Below are 17,314 nucleotides of genomic sequence, written 5' to 3' on the forward strand. Positions count from 1 at the left end.
ATGATTGCAAGGTCTTTATATTTTATTGCATGATTGTGTCATCATCTTTAATTTTTAGGGCAGGTTCGAGAGTCTGTTTTGATTTCCTCAGGAAACTGACTGTCATGAGTTTGACCACCAGCCCTGACATGTGTTCTCTTAGGTGGATCACACACCCTAAATCTTGTGGTGGTTTTCTTTGAGAGAAGTATCAAAATTTGTATCAAATGGTGTTAAACAGGCAGAACCCTACATGGAAGGGTTCTGCAATAAGGAGGAGAGATTGAACTTAAATCCAGATATAACAGGAACAGCTGGGGATTTACAGCTGATGGTAGGATAAGGGTTACTGGATGAGTGGCGGTGTGTGTGTGTGTATTCCTAAAGTGATTTTGACTAGATAGCAAGGTTAGAGAGAGACCTGATTAGGTATCAACAGTAGGAAATTGGGCCTGAACTGGCTTAGCTGGATTCTTGCTGAAATTTTACTGCCCTCCCTTCCTTGCAGGACTGTGTATCATCTCATTCCTAGTCTACATTGCAGGTTCAGGTTGTTGTTTCTCCAGGAGAATGTTTGCCAAGGGATGCCATGAGGTGTTTGTTCGCCAGTATGTTTGGAAGGGATGCTGTCAAAGCAGCAACTTGGGCTGGGGAGTCTGGGAAGAGGCTCAGTTTCATGGCTGGGCCTGTGGTCCTGGCAGAGATAGCTACTTCGTGGTTCTAGTCAGCAGGAGATGATTTTTTTTCTTGCAGTGCCAGGACACAAATCAGGAAAAAGACAAAGAGAAATATGAGACTCAGGAGCAAGTGGGGAGGGATTGAGGAGGACTCAGGCCATCACAGGAAGGAAGGTGGTTCTCTCCTAGCTGTTGGGGCATCTCCACCTAGAAAGGAGGGTTTATCCAGGCCTTGTTACCTCTGTGTCTGTGTTTTCAGAGTCCAATGTCACATCTAGTAGAAGAACAAGTTTTTCCACATATGAGGCCAAGCTGGAAATTATGAAATGTCTTTACAAAAGAGCCTTCATAAGGTCCCACCGAGATTTGAACTCGGATCGCTGGATTCAAAGTCCAGAGTGCTAACCATTACACCATGGGACCCACAAAAAGAAATGAATATGTAACCATAGTTGTGGAACTCTGTATAAACTGAACTTTGGAAGTGATAGGTTAAGCTTCAATTTTGATAAAGTTGTTTGTTGGGAGAGACAAAGCAGCACATTAATTAAGAGAAATTGCTGCTCTATTTCTCTCTCTGTCTCTCTCCTGTTGAGGGCTTAGTCTGGAGAAGATAGTCTGGGGTAGACTTAGATTAATGAGGCTTCTTCTTACACAGTTTAGGACGTCTGTAGGAAAATGAGAGACACCAACGCAAAGTTAGATACGGCCATTGCAAAGCTTGTGTGCCTTATGGGGTAAATCTGGAGCAAAGCCTTCCTTCTGAGTTTCAGGTAATTTCCATTATAACACATACTTTTGAAAATTTTACAATAACACATTTTACATAGAGGATCCTCTACTAAGACCATGGAAAGGCCCCTCGGAAGAGAAATTTAGACATCTAATGCTCATGAGGAATATCATTCTAGCATGTGATTTGATATTGTCTATGAAAATATTCTCTCTGTGCTAGAGGGAGGGTTCAACAGTTAAGAACACTGGCTGTTCTTGTGGAGGGCCTGGGGTTAAATTCTCAGACCTTTAAATCCAGATATAACAGGAACAGCTGTAAGGGTTACTAGACAGGAAATTCCTGAAGTGATTTTGACTAGATAGCAAGATGAGAGAGAGACCCAATTAAGTATCAACAGTAGGTAATTGGGCCTGAACTGGCTTAGCTGGATTCTTGTTGAAATTTGTCTGCCCTCCCTTCCCCTCAGGACTGTCTGTTATTCTTTTTTAAAGATATAAGGGTGGGGGGTGGTGGAAGGCTGGTCCCACGAGGTACGGTGGTCCCACTAGGGGTAGCAGGTCCCAGAGGGATGACCGAAGGCCTCTGAAGGTCCCACTGAGGCCTCGGTGAGTCATCTTAGCAGATGGGAGACCCCTCTATGGGTGAGAGACAGAAAGATAGACCATACACAGAGAGAGTTTGGGTATAGAATTTATTTAGTGTGTTATGGAGGGAAAAGGAAATGAGGAAGGGGAGAAGGGGGAAGAAGAAAGAGAGGCAGAGAAAGGATGAGAGGGAAGAGAGAGAGAACAGAAGTTACTTCTTTAGGAAAGATATGAAAAGAGAGAATACAGGCTGGAAGAGGAGAGATATTGACTTCCCTGAGTGGAAGGGGATGGGTTGGGAGGGGGCAGGGCTTGCTTCTCAAAGGCATAGGGTACCCAGGTGACAGACCAGGCCAGCAGATCATAATATTCCCCTCTCTTTCTTATAAAAAAAAGGCAGGAAATTAGGCACAACAGGTTAAAGGAATTGGGATGGAGGATTCTTATTTGTGAACATCATTTTGGGGGGAGACATGAGAAAGCTGGGTGCTGGTCACCTCCTGGGGTACCTGGTCTCTTTCCTCCTCTCCAGGGTTTGTGGATGGAACTGTCTGGTGTCTCTTGGACCCGGCAAGGTGTTGGCAGAACAGAGGACAAAGTCAAGTTTAGGAAGAAAAAAAAATTTTAGGACCAGGGAATTGAGAAGGGTGTATCTGACCTGTTTAATTCGGCTCCTAGGAACACAAGAATTCTTTGGGTTTGTGAAAGCGTAAGCTTTAGACATATACATTGAATAAACAGTAGCATATTTATGTCAGAATGACTGTGACAGTTGTTTTTGCACAATGAAAAGTATTTTTAAGACTGTGGAAGGCAGTGTGAGAGAGAAATTTGATAACTTGTATTTGTCCTCATCCCTTTATATCTTTCATATATTTTAATAACTTGCATTTGTATTTTATTGAATTTTTTTTTTTTTGGTGAGTCTGTCCTTTTAAACCGACAAAACCTCTCAGCTGTCAAACTGCATCAGAGATCTTTGAAAAGGATAAACTTTTCCTTGAGGAGTTATTTATTGATTAAAACATGATAGTGAACTTACTTGGTTGACTACCTAAAGTCATTCCTTAGAATTGATTGGCTACCTGAGCCACTCCTCTGGGTCCTCCATGATCGCTGAGGGTCATATTTGCCTTTTGCTGTTTAGCACAGGGCCTGCCGGGGTTCAGAAGATCCTGTGGGCTTAGAAATTTGTAGGAAGATAAGCCTACCTTGACCTGAGAAGCTAGGCTGTCGAGTCCAGCAATTCTGTCCACTGTCTGGAGATCTTCAGTTTAGATGAAAGGCAGTTTTGCTTAGTGGTGAGCGCTTGGCAGTTGAGGCGAATTGTAGATGGATGTTGTTCTGTGCCCATATGTCTTCTGTCTTCTTTGGAGGAAGTCGAATGCTGCTACTGGGAGCCAACTTGTCTTTTTTTGTTGTTGTTATAAAATGTCTTTTAGTAATTAAATATTTAAAGGCCATATTCTCCAGATCGTCTGAGCAGTTGAGGGATGTTTAACAATGGACCTGACAATGGCAGAGAACAGCTTAATATATTTTAAATGAGGGTTGGATTACATATACAGTTTTTTTTTTTTTTGTAAGAGATTTAAAAGCACATACCAATTTAAAACATGAGACATTGCTTTCTTAGTCTGGAATGAAATATAATGGACAGACAGTGACGTTTAACAGTAAATATTCACGCATTTACACCCAGTTGAATTTAAGTTTTATACATATAGAGTTAAAGGAAAAGTGAGCGGGACCTCGTGTGAAGAGCCTACTGCTGGTGCTCTATGGCTAGGGACAGAACCTCACGCTAAGCTCAAAGAAAATGGCAGCAGCCATGGTTGTCCAGGTGGTGTGACTATTTAAATTTAGCTGCTCGCTGGCAAAAGTTAGAAATGTGGTTTGTTTTTTATAGCTGAAAACGCGAGAATGGAAAAATGGCACAAACCCCAGGGCAACTAGCTGGACGTCTCCAGGCTAGCACGGGTTTGATAATAAAGCCAAGCTGATTACCAGCCTGTCGGCTCAGGAACCAGGGGCCAGGACTGCTCTGAGAAGTCCTTACAGTGGCGAGGACCACTTACGAGAGGTCTGTAAAGAAAAGAAAACACACACACACACACACACACACACACACACACACACACCTTAACAGTCTAAGGACCACTTAGTTCACGTTTCTAGCTAAGGGAAGCAATGAAACAGAAAAATATCCGAGGAGTCCTGGGCCCCAAAAACTAATGCACCGCTCAATGAGTGCAGTGTTAAGGGAGAACCAGAGAAAGGGCAATTGCCCCAGTGGCACTAGGCCAAAAAGGGAACGGTCTTACCAATTGTCCCAGTGGAGTGATGGAAAGCTGGGGAGTGGGCTGGTAGAAGGCCCAGGTTTAGGATTTTCATCCACAGTGCAGCAGAGGTAGAAACAGGGCTCCTTGAATGGAAGAGAGGCAGATTCCACTGCTGTGGTGGGAGACAGCAAGGGGGTGGGGAGCGCCGGCCTGACAGAACGCCAGTTATGCCACCAAGCTGGGAATCAGAGTTGAGTCTACGAGACAGAATAGGACCTGGCAGAGATGGGAGAAGGGGGAAGGGAAAAAAGGAGGGGAGAAGGGAGAGAGGCAAAAGTTGCCTCTATCAGAAGAAGGGCGGAGAGAAAGAGGACAGGGAAGAGTAAGAGGAATTCAGAGACAAAAATGTAAGTAAACCGCAAGACTAGGCTAGGATGTAAAGATGGTGGGACTTGGTCACTTGACCTTCCCTTAGTTAAGATGGCGGTGAGGTCACCTGACCTTCGTGAAAATGGCGGCAGTCACATGTTGTATGGAGAAATCACATTATTAGAGTCGCAATAGTTTTAAATATAATAACAAGAGAGACATAGAGGCTGTATGGAATAAACATTTGAAACAGAATTACATCCATGTGGCCACACCATTCACATATTCTTTCATACATGAGGTCTAGAGGAAAATTACTCAGCACCATAAGCCACTGCATCACTGAGCTGCCACCAGCCATGGTGAGGAGCAAAGGCTGGGATTGTAAACAGCTGATTCGTGAATCTGATTAATCTTGTCTGTTTCTGCGGGACCAGCAGTAGTGGTGGCAGAGATAGAGTAGAAGGAATAGGAATGAGAGAAAAAGAGCATTTACAGACAGGTGGCAAGGGGCTGCCCAGCAAAAGAAAAATCAGAGTGTATGAGATGCCAGGGGCAATACACCAGCGGTCATGTTTGCTAGTGGAAATTAGAAAGAATTTGATAGAGAACCTTACTATTTGCAATGTTGGAAAGTAGTTTGATTCCAGGGTCCTCTACATGTCCTCAGCTGGCCTGCCTGTGGGTGGGAGGTAACATGGAGAGAGCCTGGCAGAGTCACAAACCAATGTTATACTTTTTTAAAGATACAAAGGGAGACTGGGGGAAAGGCTGTTCCCATGAGGGGCAGCTGGTCCCAAGATGGGTAGCAGCAGGTGATCTGAAACCTTGGTGGGTGACCCGAGATCTAATCAGGTACCCCAAGCCTCGGCATGTTCCCTAGGTCCTTGTAGGATCACCTTGGTGAGTGAGAGACAGAATGATTCAACATACACAGAGAGAGTTTGGGTATAGAGTTTATTTAGTGGGTTATGGAGGAAAAAAAGGGGGGAGGGAAGAAGGGAAGAGAGGGAGAGAGAGAACAAAAATTACTTCTTAAGGAAAGAGATGGAAAAAGAGAGTACAGGCTAGAGGAGGCAGATATTCCATTCCCACAGCAACAGGGAAAAGGTTAGGAGAGGGCGGGGCTTATCTTTTAAAGGGACAGGGTAACGAGTTGACAAACTAGGCCAGCAAATCATAACACTGTCTATCAGCTCATTCCTAGTCTACATTGCAGGTTCAGGCTGTTGTTTCTACAGAAGAATGTTTGCTAAGGGATGCCATGAGGTGTTTTTTTCACCAGTGTGTTTGGAAGGGATGCTATCAAAGCAACATCTTGGGCTGGGGAGCCCAGGGAATGACTCAATTTCAGGGCTGGGCCTGTGGTCCTGGCAGAGACAGCTATTTTGTTGTTCCAGCCCATGGGAGATGATCTTTCTCTTGCAGTGCCAGGACACTAATCAGGAAAAAGATAAAGAGAAATATGAGACTCAGGAACAAGCAGGGTGGGGTTGAGGAGGTCGCAGGCATTCATAGGAAGGTGGTTCTCTCCTAGCTGTTGGGGCGTCTCTACCTAGAAAGGAGATTTCTCCAGGCCTTGTTACCTCTGTGTCTGTGTTTTCAGAGTCCAATGTCACATGGAGTAGAGGAACAAGTTTTTCCACATATGATGCCAGCTGGAAATTATAAAAGGTCTTTACAAAAGAGCCTTCATAGGTCCCACCGAGATTTGAACTCAGATTGCTGGATTCAAAGTCCAGAGTGCTAACCATTACACCATGGGACCCACAAAAAGTTATGAATATGTAACCATAGTTGTGGAACTTTGTTTGTATAAACTGAACTTTGGAAGTGATAGGTTAAGCTTCAATTTTGATAAAGTTGTTTGTTGGGAGAGACAAAGCAACACATCAATTAAGAGAAATTACTTCTCTCTGTTTTTTTTTCTCTCTCTCTCTGTCTCTCTCTTTCTCTGCTGTTGAGGGCTTAGACTGGAGAAGACAGCAGGGGTAGATTTAGATTTATGAGGCCATGCATTATGTAATTTAGAACATCTGTAAGGGAAATGACAGACACCAACGCAAAATTAGACACGGTCATTGCAAAGCTGTGTGACATATGGGGTAAAAATGGAGCAAAGCTTTCCTACTGAGTCTCAGGTAATTTCCATTATAACACATACTTTTGCAATCTTTACAAAAACACGTTTTATATAGAGGAACTTCAAATAAAACCATTGAAAAGGCAACTCAGAAGAGAAATTTTCACGGTTAACACTCATGAGAAATAGTGTTTAACACTCATTATATTATGTAATTTGATAATGTCTATAAAAATAATCTCCCTGTGCTAAAGGGAGGGTTGAGCAGTTAAAAACAATGGCTACTCCTGTGGAGGTCTGGGGTTCAGTTCTCAGATCCTGCAAAAATGAGCACCCTATCACCCCCAGAACCAGGGCACTTGACTTCCTCTTCTGGTCTCCAGGGCCAGTGCACACATGTGGTACACATTCAGAAATGCAGACAGGAAGTCACACACACACACACACACACACACACACACACACACAAACCAAATTTAAAAATAATCTATGTTTGCAGTTTTTCCTCTAAAACTTGTCCAGAAACATATTAAGCCTGTCTAAGAACAGGAATGCAATCCAACAAGGCTGGAATAGTGCAGCTCTATTTGACTGTCATAAAGAGAACGGGACAGTTGTGCATGGTACTTGATGGCTTGGTATAAACAGAGACTTTGCCTTTGTTCCAAGCCACCCAGACCCAAATAATCACACAAAACTGTATTAATTGTAGCACTACTCAGTCAATGGCTCAGGCATATTCCTAGCTAGCTCTTACATCTTAAATTGATCATTTCTATTATTTTATATTATGCCACAAGATTCATGGTTTACCAGTAACGTTCTGGCAATTTCCTTGTTCCAAAGCTCCATGGCGTCTCTCTGAATCCACCTTCTTTCCTCATCTGTCTCTGCTTGGATTTCCTGTCTTGCTATATTCTGTCCTGCCATAGGCCAAGGACCTTCTTTATTAACCAATGGTAATAAAACATATTCACAGCATGCAGAAGGGAATCCCATATGAGTTTGTGAGTTTGGAGAACAGGAATTTATTTTAAACAAATAAGATATTGTTGTTGCTGAAGTGTAATGTACAATGTGCAGGGGAATTCCTGGAAAGAAGCTGTGTCTGCAAAGGTGGATGGTAGAATAGAACTTCAGTGATGAGGGGCATCTGGAATGCTGCAGGTCCAGAAACTAATTACACTTTATCCTGGGCTATCTACAGCCCTCTAAATAGTTATTGTTTTCCCATCCATGTTTTGGGCTAACAGATAAAGCCCAATTGGAATTTATTAATTTCACCTGTTGACTGGCTGCTTTGAAAATTAAGGCTGTGATTGCAAATGCAGAATGTGGAAGAGCTAGAAAATCACAAGAGATGAGTGTAGCATGTTAATCATGGTCAGGAAAATGAAAGGGAAACTCTGTCTCATTCTTGATTATCTCAGGACTTGAGCAAAATTCTTACATGTGATTGAATCGGATTTAGTGACCATTCAGTCCCAGACCTGATAAGAATGTACTTAGAGGGAAATGTTCTGATTATTCAAAACTGTTCTAATTAGAAATGTCCAAATATGAGCAATCCACAGAGAGACTGAAGAAGACAGAAAAACAGTGAGGAAAGAGCCATTCAGCAACATCTAAGGCATTTCCTATCTATTGAGTACTGATATGATATAATTAGGAGCCTCTAGGACTTTACCTTCTTTTATGAGGATTTCTAATGAGGATTCCTAAATCTGCAGGTTTGTAGTCAGGAAGGAGAAAGGCCTTAAGCAGGTGTTAATTGTAGAATTCATTTTTGGGGGAGTGGGGTGATTTTTACACAAGGTTTTCTTTTCTCTGCGTAGCTTTGGAGCCTGTTCTGGAACTAGATCTGTAAACAGACTGGTCTTCGGTGCTCTACATTCTCTCGGGAATAGATTGGTGCTGCCGGGGCAATGATGTCTCATGTGAACAGGATCCTAAGTTATTTAAATGCCATGTTCTAAAGATCTTTGAAATGGTTGAATACAATCTCTATGTATATAAAGAATCTAATTAGTTTGACTAAAAGTATAACAAATATGCAAGACCTTAACTTACAATACTTAATACTTATATAACTTATAGATTAAAAGTTCATATCAGAATATAAAACAATCTTTAAAGAACTGTGCAGTAAAGGAAGACTATGACCTCAAATGTAAACAGTGTATAAATATCTTGATCAGAGGTAGAAATTATAATGCAATATGATAAATATATTTTAAAATTGTATCAATATACAAAATGTCTTAAACAGAGGTAGAAACATGTATGCATATAATCTGACAAAATAACTTTGCATAGGTGTGCATATATTATAAACAGAAATAGGAACATATTCAATATAGCAAATATAATTTGAACCTATATCAATAGACGGAAATCGATACCAATTTAAATTATCCATAAAGAATAGCTTACAAACATTCACTCTATTACTCTCACCAAGAATTTGATTTTGGGAATTCTCAAATCCTTTTGCTTTTCCCTGTTCTAAAATTTTTGCCCATTCTCTCCAATAACACATCCAAGGCAACTGAGGTTCATTTTCTAGGACTGCTGAAATTAATTGAAGCCAATTGTGTTGGGTAGCCTTAGTGCTTGGAGCCCATGTTTTACCCTGATAAAAGATGAATGTAGTCCATAAGAAACTATTGCTTGTTTAATTTCTGTTAGATTGCTCATATGTATTTGTTCCCATGTATACTCTTTAAATACCTTAGGGTACTTTGTGCCAGATGGTCTTCCCGAGGAAATTCCTGGATATGCAGTTAAAACCCTGTGTAAGTCATCTCGGGGTCTGGCACATAGTGATGAGGCTAAAACCTGTCCTTGTTTCTTTTGCTCCTGCTCATCAATTTCAATAAATTTCTTAATATTTTTTGATTCTTTTGACCACTACCTTTTGTAAGGTCTGAATCTCCTGTCCAGTGTTCTGTTCTAATGCCCTCACTGAGGATTCTAAGGTATGAAACTTGTTCAGTGAAGATAACATCTCATCCTTGGACATAATTTTGATGGTGTGCTTATTACCTTCCTGGAGAGATTCGTTATTCCTTAATCTACCATGTGTTTTCAACAGATTCTGATTGTTAAACTCAACAGCACAAATTCTTTCAGATAATTCTGTCAAACTGACGCTATCTTTCCCCATAATAGTGATCTTTTCAACTAGTTGTCCATTCTTCATCTGTAAAGATTGTACTATTTCTAAAAGAGCCTCATCCTTGGTCTTACTATCAAACCATTTCGTAATGGGATAATATGAAAAACAAAACTAATTTCTAGAATCAAATAAAGGTTTGTAGAAGGGAACTCACCTAAGCCTTGTAGAATATCATTCATAGTATAAGCAAAATAATTATTGAACTCCTGGATAGTTATTATCAGTAATGTTTGTAGTTTTTCAGATTTTACCTGTTGCAAGGCAATTGCAATGAACTGGAGTAGGTGTCATAATCGTTACCGGCCAGCATGTGTGCAGTTGCAGTCTCATGGCTGAGGGACGTTATCAGCAGCGAACGGCATGTGTTGCTTACATAGGTACTGAAAAATATGCTTTGTTTAACAAATTATGGGCAGTTAGTAATGTGATCAAATGATTCCAAGGGTTGAGAGCAGGATAAAGAGAAAACCGAAAGTTTTCCATCAGTGTGAGTTGTGGACCATGTCTGCCACATGGATCACAGGCAGCAGTGTGTGAGTGGGCATGTAATGCACAGAGCAGTAGTTTGTGGATTGTGGGATGCCTGTTGCATCTTAGTGCTAGCAGGAGCTGATGGCAGAAAAATCAGTGCCCAATGCACCACGTGGCTGGCAAACTGATACCAAAAAAGGTGAACTAGTCCCCACATTCGGGCACCAGGTGATGGTGAAAGTTACAAAACAATCCCACACTAATTCAGGATTAGTATAATAAAGTGTTATTTGTTTAGGAGTAGACTCACAGATCATTGTACAAGATCACAGTGTTCTTCATGAATGGGGAACAGGAAACAAATCTAGCAGCCACAAATGAGAGCTGGAATAAAGAGAGAGGGATAGAGGGAAGGGTGGCGGGAGGAATGGAGGGAGAGAGAGACAGACAGACACACAGAGACACACACACACACACACACAGAGAGAGAGAGAGAGAGACAGACAGACAGACAGACAGACAGAAAGAGAGACAGTGCATGCTTTACAGATGCATCTATAGTATAAGAGACCACAGCCAAGTGGGCTGGTATCCTAAAGGCTATTGGCTGAAGGAGCTCCCACAGCAGTTGTGAAGAAATGTTCTACCAAGATTCTTTGAAATACAAAATGAGCAACCCCCTTATTGTCAACTTTTTAAAGTCATGAACTGAATAATGATCCCTGTTTATTTGATATTTGCAACATCATCATGATCTTGATGCTTCTATGCAAAGGAAGAGCAACAGGTTTTTCAGTGACAGATGAGGTTATAAGACAAAACAAAAGGTAAAAAGCTAGAAAACAGTTTCTACAGATGGTTAAGACATGTTGTGTCATATAAGGATGGTGTAGGAGGTCCTTCTGTCTTTGTGTTGCTTTCATTGATTAATAAAGAAACTGCCGTGGCCTAGTTGATAGGTGATAGGGCAGAACTTAGGTAGGTGGGAAAGATAGAACTGAATGCTGGGAGGAAGAAAGGCAGAGTAGGGGAAAGACACCATGGAGCTGCAAGAGACAGACATGCCAAATCTTTCCCGGTAAGCCACTGCCACCTAGAGATACACAGATTAATACAAATGGGTAGAAACAGGGCTCCATGAATGAAAGAGAGACAGATTCCACTGCTGCAGTGGGAGGCAGCACAGGGGTGGGGTGGGGCACCAGCGGGACACAATGCCTCTTATGCCACCAAGCTGAGAACTGGAGTCCAGCCTATAAGACAGAGCAGGGCTGGCAGAGATGGGAGAAGTGGGAAGGGAAGAAAAAGGGGGGGGAGAAGGGAGAGAGGCAGAGGCTGCCTCCCCAGAAGAAGGGCAGAGAGAAAGAGGAGGTTGAAGAGAAAGAGGAATTTAGAGACAAAAAAATAAGTAAACTGCAAGACTAGGCAAGGATACCTCAGTAAAGATGGTGGGACTTGGTCAATTGACCTGCCCTTAGTTAAGATGGCGGTGAGGTCACCTGACCTTCGTGAAAATGGCGGCAGTCACATGTTGTATGGAGAAATCACATTTTTAGAACCACGAGAGTTTTAAATATAATAACAAGAGACACATAGAGGCTGTATGGAATAAACATTTGAAACAGAATTACATCCATGTGGCCACACCATTCACATATTCTTTCATACATGAGGTCTAGAGGAAAATTACTCAGCACCATAAGCCACTGCATCACTGAGCCACTACCAGCCATGGTGAGGAGCAAAGGCTGGGATTGTAAACAGCTGATTTGTGGATCCGATTAATCTTGTCTGTTTCTGCGGGACCAGCAGTAGTGGTGGCAGAGATAGAGTAGAAGGAATAGGAATGAGAGGAAAAGAGCACTTACAGGCAGGTGGCAAGGGGCTGCCCAGCAAAAGGAAATGCAGATGGGCATGAGATGCCAGGGACAATACACCGGCAGTCATGTTTGCTGGTAGAAACTAGAAAGAAGTTGATAGAGAACCTTACCATTAGTAATGTTGGAAAGTGGTTTATTTCCAGGGTCCCCTACATGTCCTCAGCTGGCCTGCCTGTGGGTGGGAGGTAACATGGAGAGAGCCTGACAGAATCATGCACCAATGTTATAGTTTTTTAAAGATACAAAGGGGGACTGGGGGAAAGGCTGTTCCCACGAGGGGTAGCTGGTCCCGTGATGGGTAGCAGCAGGTGATCTGAAACCTTGGTGGGTGACCTGAGATCTCAATGGGTCCTCCAGGCTTCAGCAGGTCCCCCGAGTCCTTGTAGGGTCACCTTGATGAGTGAGAGACAGAATGATTCAACATATATAGAGAGAGTTTGGGTATAGAGTTTATTTGGTGGTTTATGGAAGGAAAAGAAATGGGGGAAGACGAGATGCAGGAGAAAAGAGAGAGGCAAAGAGAGATGCGGAGAGTGGGGAGAGAGAGAGAACAGAAGTTACTTCTACAGAAAAGAGATGGAAAAAGAGAGCACTGGCTGGAGGAGGTGGATATCTGCTTCCCTAGGCAAAAGGGGAGGGACTAGAGGGCAGGACTTTTCTCTAAAAATGACAGGATGCCCAGGTGACAAACCAGGCCAGCAAATCATAACACTGTCTATCAGCTCATTCCTTGTCTGCATTGCAGGTTCAGGCTGTTGTTTCCCCAGGGGAATGTTTGCTAAGGGATGACATGAGGTTCACCAGTGTGTTTGGAAGGGATGATGCCAAAGCAACATCCTAGACTGGGGAACCTGGGAAAGGGGCTTAGTTTGAGCGCCAGACCAGTGGTCCTGGAAGAGACACTACTGGAAGAGAGCTACTTCGTGGTTCCAGCACTTGGGAGACGATATTTATCTTGCAGTGCCAGGACATGAATCAGGAAAAAGACAAAGAGAAATATGAGACTCAGAAGCAAGCAAGGTGGGGTTGAGGCGGTCTCAGGCATTCATAGGAAGGGGATTCTCTCTTAGCTTTCGGGGCGTCTCCACCTAGAAAGAAGGTTTGTCCAGGCCTTGTTACTTCTGTGTCTGTGTTTTTAGAGTCCAATGTCACATGGAGTTGAGGAACAAGTTTTTTTCACGTTTAGGTGCCAGCTGGAAATTATAAAAGGTCTTTACAAAAGAGCCTTCATAAGGTCCCACCGAGATTTGAACTCGGATCGCTGGATTCAAAGTCCAGAGTGCTAACCATTACACCATGGGACCCACAAAAAAGTTATGAATATGTAACCATAGTTGTGGAACTTTGTATAAGCTGAACTTTGGAAGAGATAGGTTAAGCTTCAATTTTGATAAAGTTGTCTTTTGGGAGAGACGAAGCAGCACATTATTGAACAGAAATTGAGGCTCTCTCTGTCTCTCTCTCTCTGTCTCTATCTCTCTCTGTCTCTCTGTCTCTCTCTCTGTCTCTATCTCTCTCTGTCTCTCTGTCTCTCCATCACTCTCTGCTGTTGAGGGCTTAGACTGGAGAAGACAGCAGGGGTAGACTTAGATTTATGAGGCCCTGTATCACGTAATTTAGGATGTCTGTAAAAGATATTAGAGTCACCAACACAAAATTAGACATGACCATTGCAAAGCTTGCATGAAGTATAGTTTAAAAATGGAGCAAATCTTTCCTACTGAGTCTCAGATAATTTCCATTATAACACATACTTTTGCAAATTTGACAAAAACACATTTTACTTAGAGGAACCTCTGATAAAACCATGGAAAAGGCCCCTCAAAGAGAAATGTTGACGTTTAACACTCATGCGAAATAGCGTTTAACACTCATTCTATCGTGTGATTTGGTAATGTCTATAAAATAATCTCCCTGTGCTGGAGGGAGGGTAGAGCAGTTAAAAACAATGGCTACTCCTGTGGAGGTCTGGGGTTCAGTTCTCAGACCCTGCGATGATCAGCATCCGAGCATCTCCAAAAGCAGGGGATTTGGATCGCTCTTCTGTCTCTAGGGCCACTTCATACATGTGAAACACATTCAGAAATGCAGACAGGAACACACACACACACACATGCACACACACACACACACACACACACCCCAAAAACAGAATTTAAAAATAATCTATGTTTGCAATTTTTTCCCCCTAAAACTTGTCTGGAAATGTTTTAAACCTGTGTAAGAATAGGAATTTGCAATCCTATTTGCAATCTGGAATAGTGCAGATCTATTTGATTGCCCATAGAGAGAATGGGACAGTTGTGCATGGTACTTGATGACTTGGTGTAAACAGAGACTTTGCCTTTGTTCCTAGCCGCCCATACTTTAATAATTACACAAAACTGTATTATGCATAACACTGCTTGGCCAATGGCTCAGGCATAATCCAAGCTAGCTCTTACTTCTTAAATTAACCATTTCTATTATTTTATATTATGTCACAAGGTTCATGGTTTACCAGTAACGTTCTGGCATCTCTCTTTTTCCACAGCTACATGGCTTCTCTCTGACTCCATCTTCTTTCCTCCTCTGTCTCTGCTTGGATTTCACCATGCTATATTCTGTCCTGCCATAGCAGCTTCTTCATTAACCAATGGTAATAAAACCTATTCATAGCATTCAGAAGGGAATCCTGCATCGTCTTGGGAGTCTGCGGAACAGAGACATATGTTTAAGCAAATAAGACACTGTTGTTGCTGGAGTGTAATGTACAGTATGCAAGGGAATTCCTGGAAAGAAGCTGTGTCTGCAAAGGTCAATGGTCAAATAGAACTTCAGTGATATGAAGGGTCTGGAATGCTGCAGGACTAGAAACGAATTACACTTTATCCTGGGCTATCTACAGCCTTGTTCACTGCCATTGTTTGCCCACATATGTTTTGGACTAACAGATAAAAACCAATTGGAATTTGTTAATTTGATAACTTTGGAATGCTATCGGACAGCATCTGGGGACTATAACTGACATTTTTCCACTCGACTGTAGCCTACCTTTCTGATGTTTTTACAGATGTATTTGAAAGTGCCTTGGCCTACACCTTTCTTCTGTTACTGTAGAAACTTCATGAAAGTCCATTGCCCTTCACTGGAGCGTGGAATCTAGGCTACTGACCCCTGTGCTCCAGGGCAGCATCACTCACACTTGTCTTCAGAATAGACTATCTCTTTGGATGTGGGAGCTGTGCTTCTTTGTTTATTTTTGCTTGTTTCTGTTTTTGGTTTTTGCCAATAATATTATCATATTTTGTAAGTCATAATATATGAAATATACATTCATTTCAAAGTAGGTAGAAGAGACAACCATCAAAATTTTGGTTTCAACCCGGAGATGAAGTAGTTTTCACTTTTGCTATGATTTTGGTGGCAAGTATATACCAATTTAGTAATTGTAATAAAAATGTACAAAAAGAATGTCTCTCTGTACAAGACTTTCTTAGAAGCCACATTTACCACCTGTTGACTGCTGCTTTGAAAATTCTGGCTGTGATTGTAAATGCAGAATGTGAAAGAGCTAGAAGATCACAAGAGATGAGTGTATCTTGTTAACCGTGGTCAGCTAAATGAAAGGGAAGCTCTGTCTCATTCTTGATGTTCTCAGGACTTGAGCAAATTCTTACATATGACTGAATCAGATTTAGTGACAATTCAGTCCCAGACCTGATAAGAATCTACTTAGAGGGAAATGTTCTGATTATTCAAAGCTGCTCAAATTGGAAATGTCCAAATATGAGCAATCCACAGAAAGACTGAAAAAGAAAGAAACATAGTGAGGGAAGAAAGAAACATAGTGAGGGAAAAGCCATTCGGCAGCATCTCAGGCATCTCCTATCTATCGAGTACTCTGGATGAGGAGGGGAAAGTGGACTCCAAGGCTAGGATGTGGGAAGGTTCTTTTGCTCCCAGTCTTCTGGCTGACACTGGAGGCCTACAGCCCTTTCTTCTTGCAGGCTAGAGGTATCCAGCCTCACACTGCCAGTCCTGAGCACCATCCAGTGCTTTCCCCAGAAGGGCATGCAGCTAATAGAGCCATGGTGTTATGATTGTTCGTACAAGCCACGCCCACTCCTCCCCCCTCCGTTGAGGCAGGCTGATCTTCAGTTTAGGCCTGAGCTTGCTCTCTTTTTCGTCTTCTGAGAGGCAGCTTCGCTTCTGCCTTTCTCCCCACTTCTCTGCCTCTCTTCCTCTTTCTCTCTCTCTTTTTTCTCTCTCTCCCCTTCTCCCCACTTCTCACCTCCCATCTCACCTTTTTGCCTTCCCTTCCATAGCTCCCTGAATAAATATTTAATCTCATTTCTACATGTCGTGTCTATCCATGTTTCTGTCTCTTGCCTGCCCACCATGTGTCTCCCTGTCTGGGACCCCCCACCGCTCGGAGACCAACAGCCGTCTCTGCCTGCTCCCAGGGCCCACTGCTTGCTCCCAGGGCCCGCTGCCTGCTCCCAGGGCCCGCTGCCTGCCGCCACATGGCCCGCTACCACCATTCGGGGACCTACAGCATTTCTGCTGCCTACTGCTGCCAGGGATCTTGCAGCATTTTTAAAAAATCATAACATTACATGGTACATGAGAGGATTTTCTCATTGCCACAATAGTGATTCACTTAGCTCTAAAAGTGCACCTGTCAGTGGCAGCTAAGACAGGGAGAGGCACAGCTCTGAGTTGCTGCGTGCAGCAGTGAGGACTCCTGTTACTATTTCAGTGAGCCTGACTCAGGCAGACAAGATCCTTGGGTTTCCCTTGGAAAAGAATGTCCTGAAGAAGCAGTTTGAAGCATCTCTCATCAGCACACATTTCAAACCTAGAGTTTTAACCATGAGGCTAAGAGAAAGAGATTCTCAGAAACACAGTGAGACAGTCTAGACTTCAGGCTCTCGAGCATGGCTTTTGGGTTCTGGTAGGTATAGTGTGTGTGTCACACAGTGTCTAAGTGCTAGCTGTACATCCCATTTTGATGTCTCTCAAATTACTATTTGAAATCATAGGGTGGATCTGGAGATGCCTCAGATTGGATTATAATCTGATACGATACATTT

General features: G+C 42.6%; 3 non-coding genes across 3 annotated transcripts; all 3 read right to left on the minus strand.

Moving 5' to 3' along the window:
- Positions 1-1,007: 1,007 nt before the first annotated feature.
- Positions 1,008-1,079, minus strand: Trnaq-uug (transfer RNA glutamine (anticodon UUG)). The gene has a single exon. It is a non-coding gene; the product is annotated as a tRNA-Gln (tRNA).
- Positions 1,080-6,323: 5,244 nt separating this feature from the next.
- On the minus strand, positions 6,324-6,395 carry Trnaq-uug (transfer RNA glutamine (anticodon UUG)). The gene has a single exon. It is a non-coding gene; the product is annotated as a tRNA-Gln (tRNA).
- Positions 6,396-13,471: 7,076 nt separating this feature from the next.
- Positions 13,472-13,543, minus strand: Trnaq-uug (transfer RNA glutamine (anticodon UUG)). The gene has a single exon. It is a non-coding gene; the product is annotated as a tRNA-Gln (tRNA).
- Positions 13,544-17,314: the final 3,771 nt, after the last annotated feature.

This window comes from Myodes glareolus, chromosome 14, assembly GCF_982192425.1.
Source record: "Myodes glareolus chromosome 14, mMyoGla1.1, whole genome shotgun sequence".
NCBI classification, from domain to species: Eukaryota; Metazoa; Chordata; class Mammalia; order Rodentia; family Cricetidae; genus Myodes; species Myodes glareolus.